The sequence below is a fragment of the Alexandromys fortis genome, unplaced genomic scaffold (genome assembly GCF_014885135.2).
Source record: "Alexandromys fortis isolate MF-2015 unplaced genomic scaffold, M_Fortis_MF-2015_v1.1 scaffold_4, whole genome shotgun sequence".
NCBI lineage: Eukaryota > Metazoa > Chordata > Mammalia > Rodentia > Cricetidae > Alexandromys > Alexandromys fortis.
The window spans coordinates 31,003,821-31,013,734 of record NW_026067944.1 but is presented as its reverse complement, the minus strand read 5'-3'; positions in this window follow the sequence as shown (position 1 = coordinate 31,013,734).

Genomic DNA, 9,914 nt, shown 5'->3' with positions numbered 1-9,914 from the left:
ATTACATTCATGTAGTCATAGGCAATAGCACTCCTTTGTAGTGCTGAATGGCCACGTGTGACTAAAGCTTGGCTTCTAAATTCGTTATCCTATTGATAGAAATTTGCTGCTGTGCATAAAACTGCAGCTGAAACTGCTGTACACTTTCTTGTACAATGAAAACTTTATTTTCGTTGGTCTTTTGTAAATATCTAGGAAAAGATAGAGACATGTTTAATTTTATAACAAAATGTGTGAATTGTTGTATAGACTCTCTCTTCCACTGATGTGTTGTCTCTACAGAGGTTTCTTGATTGAGGTTTTAATGATAGATTAATAAATTTTCCCCCATACCTTTGATCTTTGTTGTGTCTGTTTTAAGACCTTCTTTCAACTCCATATACATTTAGAATTGAAATTTTTCCTACAAAGTTAATGCTTGAGTTATAAAATATCCCTCTTCACCTGATAAAATTTCTTCTTTTAAGTTCTGTTAATATCAGTATATACCTTCTACTTTTATTATGATTGGTATTTGTGTGGTATATCTTTTTTCTACCCTTCTACCTTGGAGCTGAGCTTTAACATTCAAGGCATAGATCTTATAAACTGAATATTTAACCATGCCTAGCAAGACTCAGTATTTTTCTTTGCTTATTCTATACTATTTCTTCCCACCAAGAGGTAGCCATTTTAAAATTTTTAGTTTTCATTTTTTAAACTAAATATACAAATGTATCCATGAAAATGCCTGTGTCTGTGTATCTATGTGTGAATGTGTGTAGATATATTTTTTGATAATACTGTTAGTTGGGCTTTCTGAAATGCTCAAAAAATCTTACAATACAGAATAGGAATTTTACAAAACAAAACCAGCTTGATTGTGGGGTTGTGTCTGTTTGAAAGTCGTTTTGGTTTTCATAGAACCGTATACCACAAGACCAGCATATTTTAGAGTCGTCAGCTAAAAGGGAGTAAAACTGGGTGTTCACAAGACATGTGGTATTTAGTAAATGGAAACTGTTGATTTTCCCAACACCACTAGAGTTCATTTTTAGCTTATGGGTGATGGGGCTGGCCCTTAACCATAAATTTGGTTCAGCAGTTTGCCCCTCCCCCGGCCTCCACTTTCATCTTTGGCATTGCTGCCAATCCTATTTTATTTGTTTTTCCAACATATCTGTGCTTGAGGGAGGGGAAGTGCGGTAAGAGCTGTCAGTTCTGCCTACAGACTGTGCTTTCCCCAGGACTGTTACTGGAAGCATTCACCTTCTCTCATTCCACGTTACTCTTCTCCAGAAAAGCCTGGAGCATCTTCATCTTCAGTTTTAAGTGCACTCCAGTCTGGGACCAGACCTAGGTATGGAGTATGTTACAGCCCCCACACTCACATGTAATTGGCCTGAGCTCAACGTAAACATTAGTTTTCTGTACCATTTGCTTGGTCTCTCGCCACTCTTGCTTGTATCACTGATCTCTCATTTACAGTCTGCCCATTTTTCTCCTCCTCAGCATACCTGCCCTGAAGGCCATCTTACCCTTTGCCTTTTCCTTCCACAATCTGTCCACTCCACCGCAGTGTTCTACACTTCCCTTGGCAATCATTCTTTCCATCCACTTCTCAACTCCCTCAGATAGCCAGACAATCACAGACACTACTGATCTCACACAGGACTCAGCAAACCCTACATCCAAGTCAGCTTCAGCAGACAGCTCTAAGGCATCACATGGCTCTCAGCTCTTGTGCATACTATAGAGTCCAACACAGCCCCAGCTCCTTTGTTGCTTCTTGAGTGGGAGAAACGCAGGGTCTGCAACAAGTCTGCTAGCTTGCAACTCACTCCTTACACTTATGAATGATAGGAATATGGGCAAGTTATTTGATCTATGTGTGCCTTGGTTTTCTAATCAGAAACATGAGCACAGTGGCCACCTTTGTCACAGTGGTTGAGAATGTTAAACAAGCTATGTATGTAAAATTCTTAGAACAGTGTTTGGTGTACTGGGGAATATTATTTTAAAATGTGTGGCTTTGTTTATGCTACATTTGTTTAACTCTGTGAAGCTGTGATTCTTTGCCTGTCTAAAACACCTGATGTTCTTAATAAAGAGCTGAATGGCCAATAGTGAGGCAGGAGCAAGGCCGATAGGAAGGACCAGCAGGCAAGAATATAAATAGGAGGAGAAACGAGGAGGAGTAAGAGATACAAGGAGAAGAACATGTCAGGTGTCAGCCACCCAGCCAGCCACAGAGTAAGAGTGAAATCAATATATACAGAAGTAAGAAAAGAGAGCAAAAGGTAGTCAGGATAATTTAAGAAAAGCTGTCAAGAAACAAGCCAAGCAAAGGCTGGGCATTCATAACTAAGAATAAGCTTCTTTGTGGTTGTCTCCCCAAAATTCAAGAGAGTAAAACAAACAACATTGGTGTGTGGAAAAGCAATAGCCAAATAGTAGCTACCTGCCGTTGTGGACAGTAGTGCTCATAATGCACAGTTATGAGCATAGAAAGGCCCTAAATAGCACAATCTCACTTTCATACCCTACTGATTGGAATAAATGTATTATACTATTTAAGTTAGTCTTCCTAAGTTTAAGAGAAGATATACTGAGTATTTATAGACATAGAATGAACTTGGAGATCATATCAGTCCACACTCTATTGAATATCACTCAAAGAAAATAAAAATTCTCTAAAGTTTGAAAACCCACATAATCTTTGGTAGGAGCTATCATTTCACAACTTTCAGTAGTTTGTGAATAGTAAGAAAGTGTGAAGAATTTTTGTTGTTAGTATTTTTATTTGTCTGTTGATTTGTTTGGTTCAAACAGCAGCTCACTATATACCTAGGCTAGCCTCAGGCTTGTGATACTCCTACTTGATGCTCCTGAGTGCTTGGGTGGGCATGCACCACCATCCTAGGTTACTGAGTTTGAACTTTCTAATCTTTGTTTACTATTTCACAGGATTTGATGGAATTCTAGCCACGCCTGCCAAATAAAATTATCAACATAATTACTAAGAATTGGCTAAGTTCATAGCACTGTTGTAAATAGAAATGAAAGTTATTGTTATATAAGCATGTTGTCAATGTGTGTTTTTTTTTTTCTGCACGTGTATATGTTCATGAATGTGTCCTTGCATGTGGAGGTCAAAGACCAACATCAGGTGTTTTCTTCATTTACTCCCTACCTTAATTTTTGAGACAAGTTCTCTCACCAAACTTGGAACACAACGATTTGATAAGATTGGTTGGTCAGCAAGCTCCTGGGACCCTCCTATTTCTACCTCCTCAGAGATAAGATCCTAGCTCTGCACTGCTGTGCCTGGCTATTATTTTACATGGATTGGGGGTATCAAACTCAGATCTTAATGTTTGCATTTCCATCATTGTCAAGACATGCAATGCTTACAGGAGTAACTACAGAGACTCCTAACTGGTCAATGTGTTCATGATAAGGGCTTGAGTGCTCAGTCATAAATAGGACATCTATATCTCCCACTCCACAATTCATGGAATAGCACAGAAGAGGGGCAAAAGGAATGTAAGAACTGGAAGACAGAGCAGGACACTATAGAGTGCAGACTTCTGGGCACAATATGACCATCAAGGTCTTTTTTGAAAAATTAGACTCTACTTTCTATGTTTGTGGGGAGGGGGATATGTGTGCCATAGCACACATGTGGAGGTCAAAGGACAACTGAGGGAGTCAATTCTTTCATTTAGCCTTGCGGGTCCCAGGAATCAAACTCCGACCATCAAGTCATGTAGCAGATAGCCTTACCCACTGAACCAACTTGCTGGTCCATATCACTGCAGTCTTGGATTCACAGGAATGTGAGTAGCTACACAGTACTTACAAAAGATAGAGCCTATCGATATCCCATCATGGAGCAGCGAGGGGCACAAGAAGCCTTCCACCCCCAAAACCCTGAGTATCTGTAAGCAGTTAATGCCTTCTGGAAAAGGGAGTGATATTTTTGTCAATGATATAGCCACTGGTAAAGTAACTGGTAAAGGCTCCTGTAAACAGCCTCGCCATCCATGCTCTCATAAGTAACCCTGATGATACTCATAGAGTCACTGAAAACTAACAAAATCCAAAAAGGGCATGATAGTAGTGGGGGTGCTAGTTGGGAAGATGGCCAGAGGGTAAATGTGATCAAATTATATTACATACATGTATAAAAATTGGGCAGTGAAACTAATTAGTGTGTATAATTAATATGTTTTAATAATATATTATATATAATTATATAATATATATGTATATATGCACTAATAGAAACAGTTTTCAAAATGCCCGGTCTCCTTAAAGTGGCTATCTCCAGTTAAAATTTTCTCTCTTTAGTCTGGCTAGAAGAGAAAGCACAAATCCCATTTCTTTGATCTCTCCCAAAGAAGTGTACTTTTGATTCCACCCAGTAATTAGTAATGTTTTGTGCACTCTTATTATAAACTCAAATAAACAAAAAACCATTCTTTTGATTTCCTCATGACTTTACCCTAGCCACAATATAGATTCTTTGTCTGGCCTACTCTCTGTTCAGGCATGCCCTCCAGAAAGAGGATGTGTAGCTGGTTCCAAGAGACAGGGCTCTTGCCCTTGTGACCACATTAACCTCAGGAAGAAACTCTTACATTAAAGATCAGAAAGTTTAGCGATCAGGGAAATGCAAATCAAGACAACTTTAAGATAACATCTTACACCTGTCAGAATGGCAAAATATAAAATGCCAATGATAGCCTTTGCTGGAGAAAGGGGTACATTCATCCATTGCTGGTGGGAATGCAAACTTGTGCAAGCACTTTGGAAAGCAGTGTGGCGGTTTCTCAGGAAATTCGGGATCAACCTACCCCTGGACCCAGTAATACCACTCTTGGGAATATACCCAAGAGATGCCCTATCATACAACAAAAGTATATGCTCTACTATGTTTATAGCAGCATTGTTTGTAATAGCCAGAACCTGGAAACAACCGAGATGCCCTTCAATGGAAGAATGGATGAAGAAAGTATGGAATATATACATATTAGAGTACTACTCAGCAGTAAAAGACAATGACTTCTTGAATTTTGCATACAAATGGACAGAAATAGAAAACACTATCCTGAGTGAGGTAAGCCAGACCCAAAAAGAGGAACATGGGATGTACTCACTCATATTTGGTTTCGAGCCACAAATAAAGAACATTGAGCCTATAATTCGTGATTCTAGAGAAGCTAAATAAGAAGGTGAACCCAAAGAAAAACATATAGGCATCCTCCTGAATATTAACCTTCATCAGGAGATGAAAGGAGACAGAGACAGAGACCCACATTGGAGCACCGGACTGAAATCTCAAGGTCCAAATCAGGAGCAGATGGAGAGAGAGAACGAGCAAGGAACTCAGGACCGCGAGGGGTGCACCCACACACTGAGACAATGGGGATGTTCTATAGGGAACTCACCAAGGCCAGCTGGCCTGGGTCTGAAAAAGCATGGGATAAAACCGGACTCGCTGAACATAGGGGACAATGAGGACTACTGAGAACTCAAGAACAATGGCAATGGGTTTTTGATCCTACTGCACGTACAGGCTTTGTGGGAGCCTAGGCAGTTTGGATGCTCACCTTACTAGACCTGGATGGAGGTGGGTGGCCCTTGGACTTCCCACAGGGCAGGGAACCCTGATTGCTCTTTGGGCTGACTAGGGAGGGAGACTTGATGGGGGGAGGTGGGGAGGAGGCAGAAATCTTTAATAAATAAATAAAGATCAGGAAGTTGTAATTCCGGTCCCTCCTCCTGGTCTGCAATCAAAGCTTAGAAGCATCTTCCACAGGACTGGAGCATCTCTCTTGTAGATCAACTCTATCTGTCTGTGAGCGCAAGGTCAAGCAGGGTTTAGAAAGGAAATTGCAGGAAACTGGTTTTGGCTTTGGGCTCAAGCCATGCTTGTCAGTTCATTTTTACTTCTGATATTGATAATTCTCCTGGTCTGACTCCCCATTTAGTACTTGGTTAAAGATTGGTGCCGAGAGGGAATGTGGTGGATTGGGGTTTCTTCATAGCCCTCCAGGCCATTCCTAGGGAAATAGGAGTCTAGGAAAGTAAGAAGCAAGCTTTACCTTCAAGGGACTGAGAGCTGCGTCGGGTTTGTACATGTTCTGCGTCTACCTATACAACATCATTTAGCAGCTGCGTTACACGTTTTCTTCAGTTCCTGCTGATCCATCTGCACTCAGTGTCATGCAGGGAGAGGATCTTGTCCATCACGTAGTCTCAAGCCAGCAAACCAGGAGGTGCAAGTACGTGCTCATAAACACAGGCGAAGCAATGCACACAGAATGTTTCCTCATTCTGACTTCTGAACAGAGCCTCTTTTTGAAAAACAACCTCTATAATTTGCTTTTCAGGCTATAAGTTGATTTCTAGCACAGAACTTGCAGTTCTCATATTCTCAAGTTCTTTGGCACATGCTTCTTTAAAAAAAAAAAAACAAGTTGTGTTTTCGTTCTTAGTTGCCATTTTTACTTTCTGAGTGGGGTGGTAGGGTCTTCCTGTGCCTGCTTAAAATAGAACTTTTCAGATTCGTTTCTCCTTTAGACATACCTTTGCTTCCTACCGCACTTGACTGAGCGTGGGGACAGAGGCTCACAAAGACTCATGCAATCTGCCTGAGATGTTGTTCAAATGGGGACTCCTGTTTAGGGTGTGAAGAGCTCACACTACTAATGAGCTCCCAAGAGATCCTATGCATCTGTCAATATTATCACCCTTTGCTTATGAAGGAAGTGGATGGGGTTTCACCATAAGCATTCAACACTAATTATAATGTATGCCAGTCACTGGGTTGTGAAACTCAATGGAAATGTGACAATATTTACCCCTAAGAAGTCCACAGATAGGTATGGAGAGATGGCTCATCCAACATGAGAAATTCCTCATGCAGGTTCTCCTTGTATACTGACTACTAGGGGAAGGTGCTGAGTCTTACTGCAACCTAATAGGCCATGCTTTGTTGATAGCTATGGGAGGTCTGCCCTCTTCTGAATAGAAATGAAGGAGGGGATGTGGGCAGGACAAAGGGGAGGTGGGAGGAGGGACTGGGAAGAGAGGAAGGAGGACTGTAAATTTAATAAATATTTTTTAAGTAATTTCAAAAAAGAAGCCCACAGATAGAGATGGAGAGATGGCTCAGATGTTAAGAGTACTGACTGCTCTTCCAGAGGACACAGGTTCAATTTCTAGCACCCAAAAGGCTTCTTAAAGCCATTCCAGTTCCAGAAGATCTGATGTCATTTTCTGGATTTTGAAAGCACAAGACAGTTTGTGTGCATATACATATATGCAAGCAATACAGCCATACATATTAAATAACTTTTAAGTCTGCAGTCTAATATGGCAGTCATCATAACAAATAAGTTCAATGATTATCATGAAATTAAGAAGATGAATTGTACATTGGGATGAGACATTTGAACACATACCTCACCAAAGAAGATCCAGAGGAGAAAAATAAGCCTATAAAGATAATAAGGAACAAATGCCACTATGGAATTTAAATTTTAAACAACCATGAGATATTATAGCCAAATACCAGAATGATGAAATTCCAAAACAGGACATCAAATGTTAGCTAGAAAATTGGTGGAAGCATAAAATGGTACAGCCATTGTAGTAGCTATTACAAAAGTAAACACAACCTTAGGCCTACGATCATCCTCTTTGGCTTTTATCCAAATAAAATAAGAATTCATTCCAACACAAAGACTTCTGTACAAATGTTTATAACATGTTGAAATTACCAAAACTTGGAAGCAACCAAGATTTCCTTCAGAAGGAGTATGAATAAACTACAAGTTGTTCAAGCAATGGAATATCATTAAACAGAAATAAGCTATGTGAAAAAAAAAACATGAAGGAACTAACACGTTACTGCATCTAAGAAGCCAATATGAAAAAGATACATAGGATGTGACTCTGACTGTTCTGGAAAAGGCAAAGCTACAGGCACAATACACAGTTTACACAGTTTCCAGGAGTTAAGAGGACAGAAGGGTTAGATAGGTGGAACACAGTGTATGGGAGGGTAAATTCTATAAAGTTATTCTTCATGTCACAAGAATGATGGGTACCTGTCATTCTACAAGTCTGAACTCCATAGAAACAAGAATACCATGAACCAATCCTAAGACACACTAGAAACTGTGGTTGGTAATGACATCTCAGCATTGGTTCTCATTGAACCAATACTTTCCTCCAGAAGGATGATGATGGAGGTCAGCTGTGCACACTGCAGAAAACACATGGAAAACTTCTGTGCTTTCTTGTTAATATTTGTTCTAATGAAAAGTTTTAATTACTTTAATTCTTTAAATGGTTTTATGGAAAATAATTTTTTCATATGTTCTGAATATGATTTCCCCTCCCCCAGCTCCTCCCAGATCTTCCGTCCCCACTCAACTCCACACTCTTTATCTCTTTAGAAAACACAGCAGAGTAAAGAAATATTTTTAAAAGAAAAAGCCTAAGAAACATACACATTCACAAACACAAACAAAACCCATTAAAAACACAAACTCATAAACTATAATTTACAAGCAATATACTAGTAAGGAAAAAATTGCAAGCAAAGCAATATGAGACAAAACATCTACAAAAGTATCATTGAGTTCATTTTGTGTTGCCAATGGGACTAAGTTTACAGACCCACAGCCAGACATATGTAGAGCGAGAGACCTTGAAACATTCAGTCCTATGATGTCTCCACAACACCCCACATAATAGGATGCAAAAAGAATGTAAGGGCCAGAGGGAAAGAAGAACACCAAGAAAGCAAGACCTTCTAGACAGAGCAGGACAGAGACATATATGAAATCACAGAGACTGGGGCAGCATGCACAGGGCTTGCACAGGTCTGTACCAGATGAGACACAAGCCCCATCCCTAACCCAGAAGCTGTCTCCAACTGATAACCACTCACAAATGGAAAATTAATTTTCCCCAACATAATCTTACTAGATATACAAACTACTCTTAAGGGCAGTCCCCATGTTCAGCAATAAGTAGACAACACAAAATGAACTCAATGGACTCTTTGGGGGCTCCGTGTCTCATAAGGTTTTGTCAGAGCATTTTTTTTAACCTTACAGGTTCTTTGGGTTTATATTATGGCTTCTGGTTCTGTGTTTTCATGGGATTACTATGTGTGTGAACAGGCGTTTCATTGCATCTATCTGTATTTCCTGTGCTTTTTCTTCTATTTGTTTTGTCCTGCTTTGATTTATTGGTTTTGTGTTATTTTATTATTATTATTATTATTATTATTACTATTTAAATGTCTGTTTTCTAAGCAGAGACAGAACCAGTGTGGATCTGGAAGGGAGAGGAAACGGGAGGGGTCTTGGAGGCATTGGGGAAGGAGGAACGGCAATATTGTATGAAATATTGTCAGAATATATTGTATGAAAAAAAAACTAATTTCAATAAAAGAAAAACAGAAAGAGAGGAAATACTCAGTAAATTGTCAGCTGGCCAAGGAAGTTTTCTACCCGTAGATCTGGCCCTTTCTCAGCCCTGGGCAGAGGAGCTTCTTAAGGTGGTGGGTGTGGTCAACACAGAGACTGACAGCTGGTCAAATGGTCAAAAATAAGGGACTGTTGAGCGACCTATCAATGTGACCTCTGTAGTACCCTTCCAATGCTCAAGAAAGGTGAGGGAAGAGGTAGGAGAAGGAACCTTCAAGCTGGGACCCAGGAAGGAGTGTTGTAAAATGCTGGTCTCTGCACATGCCGAGAGTGTGTACCTGTAAACTCACAACAGCTGTTGGGGTTGTTTGTGCAAGCCCTGCACAAGACTGGTGTCATCGATGTCCCTCACGGATGGGGAAGGGACTTACACTGACCATTCCAGCCAGCTGAGCTATTGGAAGTTGATGGCTGAGCAAGGGG